We start from the raw sequence: 12,909 nt of genomic DNA on the forward strand, positions 1-12,909 counted from the left end.
ACAATTATAATTCAGTTTTGATTTATTATGCAAATGTAATACAATTTTTAAGTGTAATATCCTCTTTGACTTTTCCCTGGTAAAATGCAGTAATCAAATATTACTGTATCTGAAGAGGAAATTGCAAGGATTCAGTTGCTGAATTTTTGGGATTATAATTTAAAAATCATTGCTATTTTGAATGAAAATTCAGCAAATGGATGTAGTCAGGCTTAAGAAGAGTTGCTAAAAGAGTTGAGAAAATTTAACGTGAAATTTGTGAAGGTATTATGATCTTTATTTTTGTCTGTATTGTAGATGTTTTATTACTGAGAATGATTTTATTTATATCTCCTTTTACTTTCTTTATTATAGGTATACAATAATCGACAAGCACTTGAAGGAAAACTTGAAGTACATGTTGATGTTTTAAAGCAATATATCATTAATTCTAACATCAAATTATTAAGTGATATCAAGTTATTATTGAATAAAAAAGATGGTGAAGAAAGTATGCCTAATGATAAAGTGTCAGAAGAGCCCTTAAGCAAAAAGTATGATAGTTGTTTCAATATTGAAAAATCAAAAGAATTTGAGCAGAGATTTCAGTAACATGCCTTCTGGTGAAACAGATTTTCATGAAGGTATTGTTACTATCACATTTTTTTTAACTATGAAGTTAGTTAGTGAATATAATTTGACGATTTTTTACATTATTTGACGATTGTATCTTCGATTGTTGTTCGTGACATTATTTTTTTCACCATTAATTATAGATAATAATTTCACAAGTAATTGTATTATTGTTATATTATCTATATATTATGTATTAACATATCTTTTTATAAACTGCAATACAAGCGCAATTGTTTTTCCTGATGACAATACATTTAATGGAGAGCAAAGTAAAACAGGTAAGGATTTACATATGATACATTTTATATATCTTCATAATACTTCTTTAATACAAAATTATCATTTAGATTATACATTTTTTATGATAGATAAATATTTATTTATATTTTTTGTGAAAATATTGTTAAAGATGTGATTGTTCAAGTATTGATCGATGTTAGTTTATCTACACATGATATTATTATAATTATTAATTTAATTTATTGCATTGTTTGATGTTAATATGACAGTACTGTGATAATATTTTGTATATTTAAGCAAGAACAATCTTTAATGATGTAGTGGTATCAAATAAAGGCATAGTTGATTGTACATATTACTTTTATTTTCGGTTTACATTTTTATCTAATACATTTTTATGTGATCTGTTTGAAGCAGATTATTTAGTCAGTGTTGAGAGTCAAACATTTGATATTGATTTTGAACTCCCTATTAATTTAACTCAAATGATGTTGTCTACAATTAACAATCAAAGAAAGGCCAGAAGAAAATAAAGAGAGTGCATACCTGAAGAATGTGCTAGAACAAAAATTTTAGAAATGCTTATTACATCTCAATATGTACAGAATTTTGACGAAGATGCTAGTGGTTCAAGATTAATTTTTCAAATAAAACACTCATTTTCTAAAGTAATTGATTCAAAAGTTGACACCAATATTATGAATGAATTCATGACTTGGCTATATGAAGGCCTTTCAAATAAAAGGTTCATTTTATAATTTATTATTTGTCATTTAATTTATTATTAGTTGTTTTATTGTTCTGATTATTTTATATTATGCAGAAAGAAATGTCCCTACCTAATAGCAGCTCAGGAAATTAAGCGACCATTTGGTTTTGAAATTATGTTGATTGCAGAGAAGTGATTTTACAATTTGGCATATGCTGGAGTGCAATGAAATGATATGGTTAGTTGTTTCTTCTTCAGTTTGATTATTGTATGTGTCTATATTTTGAAATTGTGTAAACCTTATTATCTTTATTAATTTATAATTTATGTACAACATCATGATATAATTTTTTACTACTTGCGGAAGAAGGGCAACTACTCTCCACATTGCAATGTGAGTTTCACTACTACCAATTGTTGTTTTAAAAAAATGAACATATATTCATCAAGATGGTTGCAGCTCATGAGAAGAATTCACAAGTGACTTTAAAAATGACTAATTCTATGACTCATTATATCTGTGGGTCATGTTTGATAGGCAATGATGATTGGGATTTAGTATATTATGTGTTGATGCTTGTTAATCTTAAAGAAAATCATCATTAAATTTTGATTGTGTTTAACATAATCGAAAGATGTCTTTTTGTACATGACTCATTTTCTGCAAGGAGCAAGGACTATGAATTGAATAATGTTGTGAGAATATTTGTCATGATTATATCACTTTATTTGGATACTACTCATTTTTTAGAAAGCGGTCTGAGTTACTTTCCACTCTAGTCTATATGAACAAGAATTTTACCGATGTCCCATACAAAAAAATACTCACTGTAAGTTTTAATATTCTTTTATGATAACATTCTGTTTGATTGAAATGAAATATTTCGTTCACTAATTTTGTATTTTACAGTGAGTGCGGTGTTTGTGTTGCTGCATTTTCTAAGTATGCTAGCCTAAATCGGCAGATTTCATATGAGTATTTTGATGTTGAGTATCATCGAAAGAGATTTGGAGTCTTATTATGAGATTATGGAAGGAAGAATTTAGAAATTGATGCTAACAATGATGATGAGAAATCACGAAAGAGAAAAATTTAGTCTAAGAAGTAGTTTATATGGAGAACAAACTTTTTGTAATTCGTATAAGTCTCAAAATGACTTTGATTTTACTGCATTATTTTTAAATGATTACTGAGACCTATTGATGCATTATTTTAAGGCCATTAGTGATTTTTTTTATTGTTCTGTTATGACTGTAGTATCGTGCAGTCTAAGAAATAAATATTTTGTGACTACAAACTTTTTATAATTACATACTTCTATTGAGAAATATTACTACAACTTAGATAATTTTTATTCTATCTTTTCATAATATTACTGCAATTTAGACAATTTAATAATGTTTTTGATTGTTTTGTTGCGACTATAGCTTTGTGTAGTGTAAGCAATAGGTGCTAAATTACATGCAAGACATTCATTTGCATTACCTGTCCTTTTATAAGGATTCGTAATATAGTGTTAATACTTAAAGTATGCACATACCTTTGTTTATCTATACGGTTAGAATTTGTTCTCTTGAGAGTGACCCTTATTAGCATTTGTATACATTTTTAAAAAAAGGATCTGTAATACATTTTTTGTATTTTTAATACATGTATACAAATGTATTACTAGCATTTGTAATATATCTTCAACTTCTCTATACCCTTATAATACATATAAGCATATACCTTCGATTTATCTATACACTTGTGATTCAATCTTTGAAATATATATCCTACTAGTATTGACAACGATAATACAATTGTAATACCTTAAGATAGATATACCTTTGCATTATCTATACACTTATAATTCATCCTCTTGACATTCACATATTACCAACATCTGTAACATATTTTTAATACATTTAACACACATTATTTTTGACTTATATATACTCTTGTAATACATTATAAACGTATACCTTCAATTTATCTATACACTTATAATTTATTCTCTCGACACATATATCTTACCAGTATTTAGAAGGACAATAAAGTTTTAATACTTCAAGATGGGATATATCTTTGCTTTAATACACTTATAATTTATCCTTTTGGCATGCACACATTACCAGCATTTGTAATACATTTTTAATACATTTAATGCACATATATCTTCGACTTATCTATACGTTTGTAATACATTTTTTTTTATATTTTTAATACGCATATACCTTTGATTTATCTATCCACTTATAATTCAATCTTTTGAAATATACATCCTACTAGTATTTAAAAGAACAGTACAATTGTAATACCTCAAGATGGATATAACTTTGCTTTATCTATATGCTTATATTCATCCTCTCGACATTCACCTATTACCACATTTGTAATACACTTTTAATATCTTTAATATGTATATATCTTCGACTTATCTATAATCTTGTAATACAAATTTTTTATATTTTAATATATGTATACCTTCAATTTATCTATATGTGTATTCATCCTCTTGACATTCATATATTACCAGTATTTACAATCACAATACAGTTCTAATACTTTTAATACACAATAAACATTCAAATATATTTTTGAAATGATTTTTTTTCAAATATCCTAAATTAGAGGCACTATATACTCACCAATGTATATCACACAATACTAACCTTTGTAATACAATTATCGTATTTATTTTCTGTCCCACTTTCTCCCAACTAACTCTTCAAGCCCAAAAGTAACAAACACAAGCTTATTACGAAGATTCAAGACATGAGCAATATAAATCATTGATTCATCTTGTCAGGTGTACCCCAATATGTCATGAACTTTTTCTTCATCCGTTTAACTATTGAACTTAAATTAAGATCATCACTAGCCAAACATGCTTTCAAATGTATATTAAGTTCACATATATCCTTAAAATGAACACTATATTTAACATAATGTGAATCTGAAACCTTACGATGAGGTCATAAAATTTTTTAATAAACTTTATCATATTTTTCATATTTGCACAATCATCACATTTGAGAAGACTTGCAACACTTCCATCTTCATAAATATGAGTAGAAAGAAAGGTTTTAAAATTTGCACCAAAAAGATAAAATCTATCAAAGGCCTTTTCAAAGTTTTGTATCATTTTCAACATCTCGTAGGTGGAATGCTAACTAGTAAGCACATCTAGGGACAATAATTTAGTATATTTTATTTTTTGGACTTCACAAGTTTCTTATTCTTATCAAAGATGATCTAACATACCTCATTATTTATATAACATGTTTGACATAATTATCAACTTTCTTTAAGCCTTCATGCATACTAGGTTGAGTATGTGGGTCATACATCTCATATGAAGATATGTTGCGCCCAATCGCACACGCAAGTATACGTGTTCGTTCAAGTAGTATAGTGGCCTTATAAAAAGATAAGTATCGATTCTACAGGAACTTATATTAAACATCTATCTAATTCTAGTTCAACGATAAAGATTTAAATAAGTGATAATGTAACCAAAAGAGAGTTTGAAATTTAAAACTAAAAGTAAACTCAGTAATACTGTAAATTAAAAGTTCTTGAACAACACTGGAGAGAAACTGATGTTGGGTTTATTTATGCAATCTAATGTTACTATTCTAGCTTATTTACCCTTGTTTTGAGAATAGTTCATGTGCTTTATGTGCTAATATGATATAAACAATCATATAAGTGTCTAAGTACATGATTACAATGGTTCAAAGTGTTTTCAAACAAGTTTGTACTAAATTGAGTCATTTAGAGTTCAATCGAGGAAACTAGTTTTACTAGCATGAGCTAGTTGTGTGTCTAGTTGGTTTCATTTGATTCTATTGTGTTTAAGGAGATCTAAATGGTTTAAATTCTTAATTATAAGTGGAATAACTTGTTGGTGATGGGCAAAGTTCAATTTGATTAAGTTAAGAGTTGGAACATAAAGTGAAGATCATTGCGAATTAGCCTAGTCTTAGCTTGTATTTTGATTTTTCGTTATGGATATTATGTTGTTATGATCTTTAATTTATGGTGCGTGATTATGTAGGAGGCTTTGTGAGCTGAATATGGTGATATATTAATAAAAAAATCCTGGAAATTCACTACAAAAGGCATGGACAAAGGATAGGATGTTCAACACTTAGAATAAATTTTGGACGCAACTTTCAGTGAGTCGACGTGATCTTAACATGTCGTGTATCTACTCCCAGTATAGAAACTAACGTATCATGTTGCTCTTGTCAATGAGATCATTGACACGTCGCGTTGCTTATTTTATACAAGGCAAAATATTACATGGCACATCCTATCCGTACATAGTTGGCATGGTTCCATTATAAAGATATTATATTATATCCTATTCCTACAAGAATTAGGTATAGTTCCACTAAACTGGTATTACATCCTATTCCTACAAGAATTAGGCAAGCCTCATTATAAATAAACTATATTATACACATATTGAGGGGTGTGATGGATTGGATAATTTTTGGACAATTTTGGACTGTATGATGTCTTGGTCAACATCAGTGGAGGCTGCTGCTATTCTTTTCAGGTTTTGTTTTCACTATTTATTTAGCTTTTAATTATATCATATCATTTATTTGGATCATGATTATGAATATTAGTGGCTAAAAACTCTCTTTCCAGGGTTAAAGCCAAGAACATGATTACTATTATTTTTGATTAATTTCGTTTAATTTGCTTATCATATTTGGTTGTTTGTTCATCTTTTATTTAACTATTTGATGGATTGATCACCTGAAAAATATATCAATTGTCGACCTTTTGATCTCTGAAGAGGGAATAGAGAGATAAAACATAGAGATGAACAAGGTATACGTTTTTATTCTTTATAAAATAAAGAATTTAACTTAGTATCTAGGAAAAGGATGTAATTATATGCCTTGATTCAAACGTAAGATGATAGCTTTTAAAACACTTAATTGGATTATTGCATCCCCGCTCAACGATGTAGTTGTAAGATCCAAATTAGGTAAAAGGTTAGAGGCCGGGAGACCATGATCATGCAATTAACCCTACGAATCAACAACCAAGATAATCAAATTAACAAATAAAGTTCAATAACATAGTATGATTGTTCGAAGTGCTTTAACCCTGGGTTTTACTCCATTGTTTGTTCCAAGACTTTTATTCTACGCATGGTTTAATTTACTTGCAATTTACAAATCTCCAAACTCTCTTTGGTTACCTTTACATCAAATTAATCGTAGAAGTTAAACTATAATTGAATAATTGTTGGAACAAGTCCCTGTGGGATCCACATTCAGCTTTCTTGAAGGCCACTTTACTACTTGGTAGACCACGTACACTTCAGTGTACGCTTGGGCGTTGTCAAGTTTTTGGTGCCGTTATCAGGAACTTGTAATTTTGCAATTTTTATTTATTTTAGTTTGATTTTTAGATCTATTTGGTATTTTTACACTTGGTCTTAGTTTTGTGCTTGCAAGAAACAGTTTTACAAAGTAGTAAACTGGCAAGGGATCATGACTTGGTTGAACCAAACTCCGAACCTGAGTAGCTTTTCCATCAAAGAAGGAGAGAAACAAACCTTCTCCCCCAAATTCTGCAAATCTAAAAAGACCAAGAGAATTCTACCATCATGACTGATGAGCAAGCAACCCGCAAGACAGTTAGAGAAGTGGCAATCCCACTTCCAACCAATTTGACCTCCCATTCTAGAAGCCGACAGCTGGAGGCAATTTCGATCTTAAATAGAATATGGTACAACTTTTTATTAGCAGTGGTTACAGGGCTTTCACATGAAGATCCACAGGTCCACTTGTGAAATTTCTTTAAAATCAGTGATACATTCATTCCCATGGGTATAAATAAAGATTATGTGAAGATGACACTCCTCTTTTCACTGTTAGAGAAGCAAAAAAGTAGTTGAATGCCGAACCGGCAAATTCAATCACATCATGGGATGACATGGCTAGAAAATTCCTAATTTAGTTCTTCCCATCTGGTAAGACTGCGAGACTTCGCAGTGAGATAGTGTGCTTCAAACAGAAGCTAGATGAGAATCTTTATCATGATTGGGAGTGCTTCAAAGCACTTCTTCGCAACTGCCCACACCATCAATAGTTCAATGAGGTACTTGCTCATACCTTTGTAGAGTCTCCTGATCATAATACGAAAATTTTGTTAGATTCAACTACAGGTGGTCAAGCTCTTGAGATGACATATGGTGAGCTGTACACTTTACTGAACCATATAGCTCAAGAAAATTTGGAATGACATTCAGATTCTAGAAGTGCCACAAAAAAATTACAGGTGTATTGTAGGTGGGCCAATTTACAGCTTTATCGGCTCAGGTTTCTGTATTACAAAACTTGATAAACACTCAGTTGAGCAGCCTAAAATTGGGAGCTATACAACCTACCGCAACAGTTAATGCAATCCAACAAGCTGGAGGTTGGTGTGAAGTCTGTGGTAATAGTGGCCACTCAGCAGCTATGTGTGCTTCCAATCCAGAGTCGGTAATATATGCGGGCAATGTTCAAAGGCCAACTTATGGTAATGCCTATAAGATAAAATGACAGACTCAACCACTGAATCAACCTTGGAATGCTAAACAACAACAAATTTAGAAATCACAGGCACAAGTAAATCAGTAAACTAGCAACTTGGAATAGATGATAAAGCAGATTCTATCTAATCAAACATAGTTGGCTGCGGATGTAAAAAATCAGCAAGTAGCCACAAGAAGTTTAGAGTTATAGTTGGGGCTGTTATCACAAACATTAAATACCACGCATTAAGAAGGGTTACCCGGAGATACAGAAAATCCCAAACAAGTTATGACAATCACTTTGAGGAGTGGTAAAGAGATTTATGGAGAACCTCCCGAGGTAACAAATAAGGTAGATGCAGATTTGACTCCCCCACAGGTAAATGACAAAGTTGCTGAAAAATCGAGGAAGTCTGAGTACTCAAAAGAAAAAGCCGTTGAAGAAGTGAAAAAGATCAAACAACTACCATTTCCACAAAAGCATAAAAAGGCAAAGAAGGATGCGTGTTTTAAGAAGTTCTTTGACATATTTAGAGAACTACATATTAACCTTCCTCTTTTAGACATTTTGCAGGGTATGCCCAAGTACACTAAGTAATTGAGGGATGTGGTGGCTAATAAAGTTAAATTATAGGATATAGAAGTGGTAGCACTCACTGAAGAGGGTAGTTTTGTGGTTACCCAAAAGATGCTAAAAAAGCTTAAGGATCCCGAGAAGTTCACTCTTCCCATTCAGATTGGCAATAGCAAGATGGTGCAGGCACTTAGTGATTCAGAGGTAAGTATCAACTTGATGCCCCTATCTTTGTTCAGCACATTGGGTTTGGGGAAACTTAGACCGATCCCTGTACTACTGCAGCTTGTAAACGGGACCATAGCCCATCCCGAAAGAGTAATAGAAGACGTCCTCATAAAGATTAGTAAATTTATTATTCCTGCTGACTTTATTGTTCTAGATTTTTAGGCAGACGAACGGGTACCAATCATCTTGGGGAATCCATTCTTAGTAACAGGAAGATCATTGATTAAGGTAAGAGAGGGTACACTCAAAATGAGATTGGAGGATGAAGAGGCAGTTTTTAAATTTGTTAAATCACATAACACGCTATCCCACTATAAAGACTTGTTCATGATTGCTGTTATTGAAGGGTATGCATGTGGGGTGGTCAATCCATCAAGGGCCTCTTCAGACACCCTTCTTGAGCAACCCAAGTCTCTAATACCGCAACCCGACATGATGGAAATTGATGGGCCTGATGTAATACCCTGTACTTTTTCTAGCTTAAATTCATCCCTAGAATGTCAAGAATTTTATTAAAATATGAATACCATTTATTTCATGTAGTATTTTTAAGATTTCGACTTTCATGGTGTGGAAAATTGAATAAGCTTTCCATCTATACCAAATTCGCCCAAATCCGACACTTGGTGAAGAAGTTAGAGCATTTTTAGTAAAACAGTGTGCCACCTGGACTCTCAACGCATCGTGGAGAAGGCAAAATCCACAATTGTTAAATTCCAATGGCCATCCGCGATAGCCCCGGATCACGAAGAAGCCCATTTTCCTAATTGTCCCATTTCAGTGAGACTCTGTGATTCTGGCGCATCGCTCCAAGGGCCAGAATGGAAATCCAAGGGGCACCGCGATTGTGGTGCATTGCGGTGAGTGCTCAATTCTGGTTCATCCTTTTCCAGTGAGCCACCGTGATTGTGGCGTGTCGCGGTGGCCAACCAAATCGAGAAAAATATTGCATTTTTCAGTTCTGACTTGAAGTTTAAAAAAGGCTCTTTGGTCTTTTCCAAACCCCAGGTTGTGAATAACAGAGAATTTAACCTATTTAAAGCTCATCATATTTACTTTTCATCTATTCACTCTCAAAAGAAAACCTTAAAGCTCAAGCTTTCTCTCCAAGAAAACCCAATTTCTCCATTAATTCTCCAAGGAAATTCAAGATTTAGGATTCATAGTTCAAGATTAAGGATTCCCAACTCAAAGACTCCAAGAATTAAACTTTAAAAGCATCAATAGAAATCCAAGATTCAAGCTTTTCATGAAAGATCATCAATTAAGGTGTGTGGGGTTATGAACAAGGATACTCCTTTCATCCTTGTGCCCAAAACTTTATTTTAATTACAAATTTACTGCAATTTATGTGTTTTTCCATGAAATTTAAGTTAGGGTTTATGCCCATTATTGTTATTTACAAGTTTATGATATTTTCATTGATTTAGAAATTGAATTACATGATTTTGTTCATGTCTCCATGCATATTGCTGAAATTTCCAGATTTTGAGTTGTTTTATCAATATTGACATTATCAAACATGATTATTATGATGATTTAACATGAGACTAAAACATGGATTATTATCCCAAGATTTAATATTATTATTTCAAGAAATATGATGCTTTAAGCATCTTATGAACAGATTATCCTCAATTTTCAGAAAAAGCTTTGATCTTTTAATCATTGGTTTAGTTTTAGAATCCACTACAGATTTTACTATACAGAACTCAAAATTTACTCAGATAAATGCATAACTAGTTTTCATATAAATCCTTGTGCTAGTTTCTAAAAGTAGATTTCCAATGGTTTGACCATACAGATTTAAGAGAGAGTAGTATTTATCACCGAGCGAGAAGTATGGGATCAACATGCCCTATCTTCGACAGAACTATGTAGCCAATGTAGGTACAGACTCAGATTATTTTTATTTATATGGATGATAGATTTAGCTTGGGATCGATCACTTGGATTAGGTTATACTCCCTGGCAAGAGTATGACACCTCTCCCCAACGTGAGGTTTTCTTCTTAGGAGGTTAATACGTTGGACTCCATGTAGATCACATGGTTTATATCGGTTAAAAAAACCTCCTTAACAGCAAATATTTTCAGATAAAGTATTTTCCTTAAAGTTTTAAAGCTTTCAGACTACAGATTTTAGAACAAAAAGAGTAACAGGAAAGTTTTCAAAAAACTAAGTGTAAAGGCTCACAACTTTATTTTAGATTATGCTTTACCAAAAGATTACAGTTACAGATTCTAGCTTTCAGATTTTAGATTTTAGAGTGAGTCCTTTCTACACCTAGACAGTATGATTTAAAGTGAGAATACAAGTACAACTTTTAGAACTAAATATTATGGCTCACTAGATTTACAAGTATGATTCGTTTCTCATGATTATTATTTCCAGTATTTCAAATATTCTTGCTTATGTGAGTCATTTACATTTAGCATGCATTGTTTTATTAATTATGATAAGGAGATAATGTTTTACTTATGCATTTCACCCTCATATACTCAGTACATCCTCAAAAAACTAATCCACATATGTGTCTATGTGGTACATTGTCTCATAATATAGGTATCAACTCAATTGTAGCACATATACTATATTCAGACAGTTTGCAGATTTTGACCAGCAGATGAGAAATCCTCCTAATTTGGGGACTTTAGTTAGATGTTATTGATGTACTTTATTTTCTTATTCATATGTATTGATTAGTGATAGTTGGAGTCGCGTCCTAGCTATCTATAGTCAGTATAGTAGAGGCTTTACAGATGTCAGTTAGAGTCAGTTACGTATTTTTAGTCCCTCTTTCAGACTTTATTAGAATGTAAAAGTTGTACTGATATTGTATTTTTTCCCAGATTCCATCATTATTATGTTTCTGTACAGTAAACTTAGTCGTTTTATGCATATCATTCAGTTGCTTATGAGTTATGCCAGTAGAAGGGTTAGCTTGGAATCACTTGTGATCCTAAGCACCGTATGATGCCTTGGGATAAATTTTTAGGGCGTTACACCTGAAAAGGCTAAAGTTGAAAAATCAGGTACCCTTGAGAGTTTACACCCAAGAGGGGTGAAAAGAATAAGAAGGTGAAGACCAAGTATGAGAAAGAGAAGGAAAGAGAATGACTGAGTCATTAGTTGGGTCGTGCCGTGATGCTAAATCAGGCGTTGCTTGGGAGGCAACCTAAGTTAAGTAGGTATGTTTTCTTTTTAGTTTTTAGTTTTTACTTCACGTAGTTTTTCTTTTGTTTTTGTTGAGTCACAGGTTAATGGAAAGTCTGAGTACCGAAAACCTGAGCTAAAGAGCATGGCAAAGACTGAGTGTGGGGTCCCATGAAACTTCTTTATGTATAAAGATGCTACTAGCTAGTCCTAGAGGCCTTCAGGGGTATTTTTATCTCTTACTTTTAAGTTCACTTTGGGGGCAAAGTAGATTTTTAAGTACGGGGTGGGAAAATTCCCAATTTTGGGCTCAATTTAATTTATTTTGTGTAAGATATTCTTGTTGGTGCTCTTTTTTATTGCATAAAGCAAGTGTTTTTTTGGTAAAAGCATGTTGATTGAGTGAATTACTACTTTTGAGACACTTAAGCTCATGTTTGTAACTCTTGTTCTTGTTGCCTTAAATTTGAATTTGTGCTATTGCTTAGTTAAGAGTCTATGATGATCCTATTGAGTTGAGCATGTGCCATGTGTGACGTGAGTTTTTGTATATTCCTTGTTGCATGTGATGTCTAGAACTTGCCCGGTATGTATGTAAAGTAAAATAAAGAGTGTGGGTTTAGAAGATGATATAAGCATTTCTTTGATAGCCGTGTTTTATAACTTCTTTTGACCTGGCTTGGTGCTTAATCCTAGTCAACCTCGTTGAGCCTTTAGTTTTTTCTTTGGCAGCCTCATATGTAGCCTAATCCCTTCTTTGATAGACCATAATTTGATTCAAAGCTCCTATGCGCTTTTGTAACACCCGTGTTTCAGACTAGAATGAAAACCGTCATTTCTATGCGTAGATGATCCAAA

Source organism: Capsicum annuum, chromosome 11 (genome assembly GCF_002878395.1).
Source record: "Capsicum annuum cultivar UCD-10X-F1 chromosome 11, UCD10Xv1.1, whole genome shotgun sequence".
Taxonomy (NCBI): domain Eukaryota; kingdom Viridiplantae; phylum Streptophyta; class Magnoliopsida; order Solanales; family Solanaceae; genus Capsicum; species Capsicum annuum.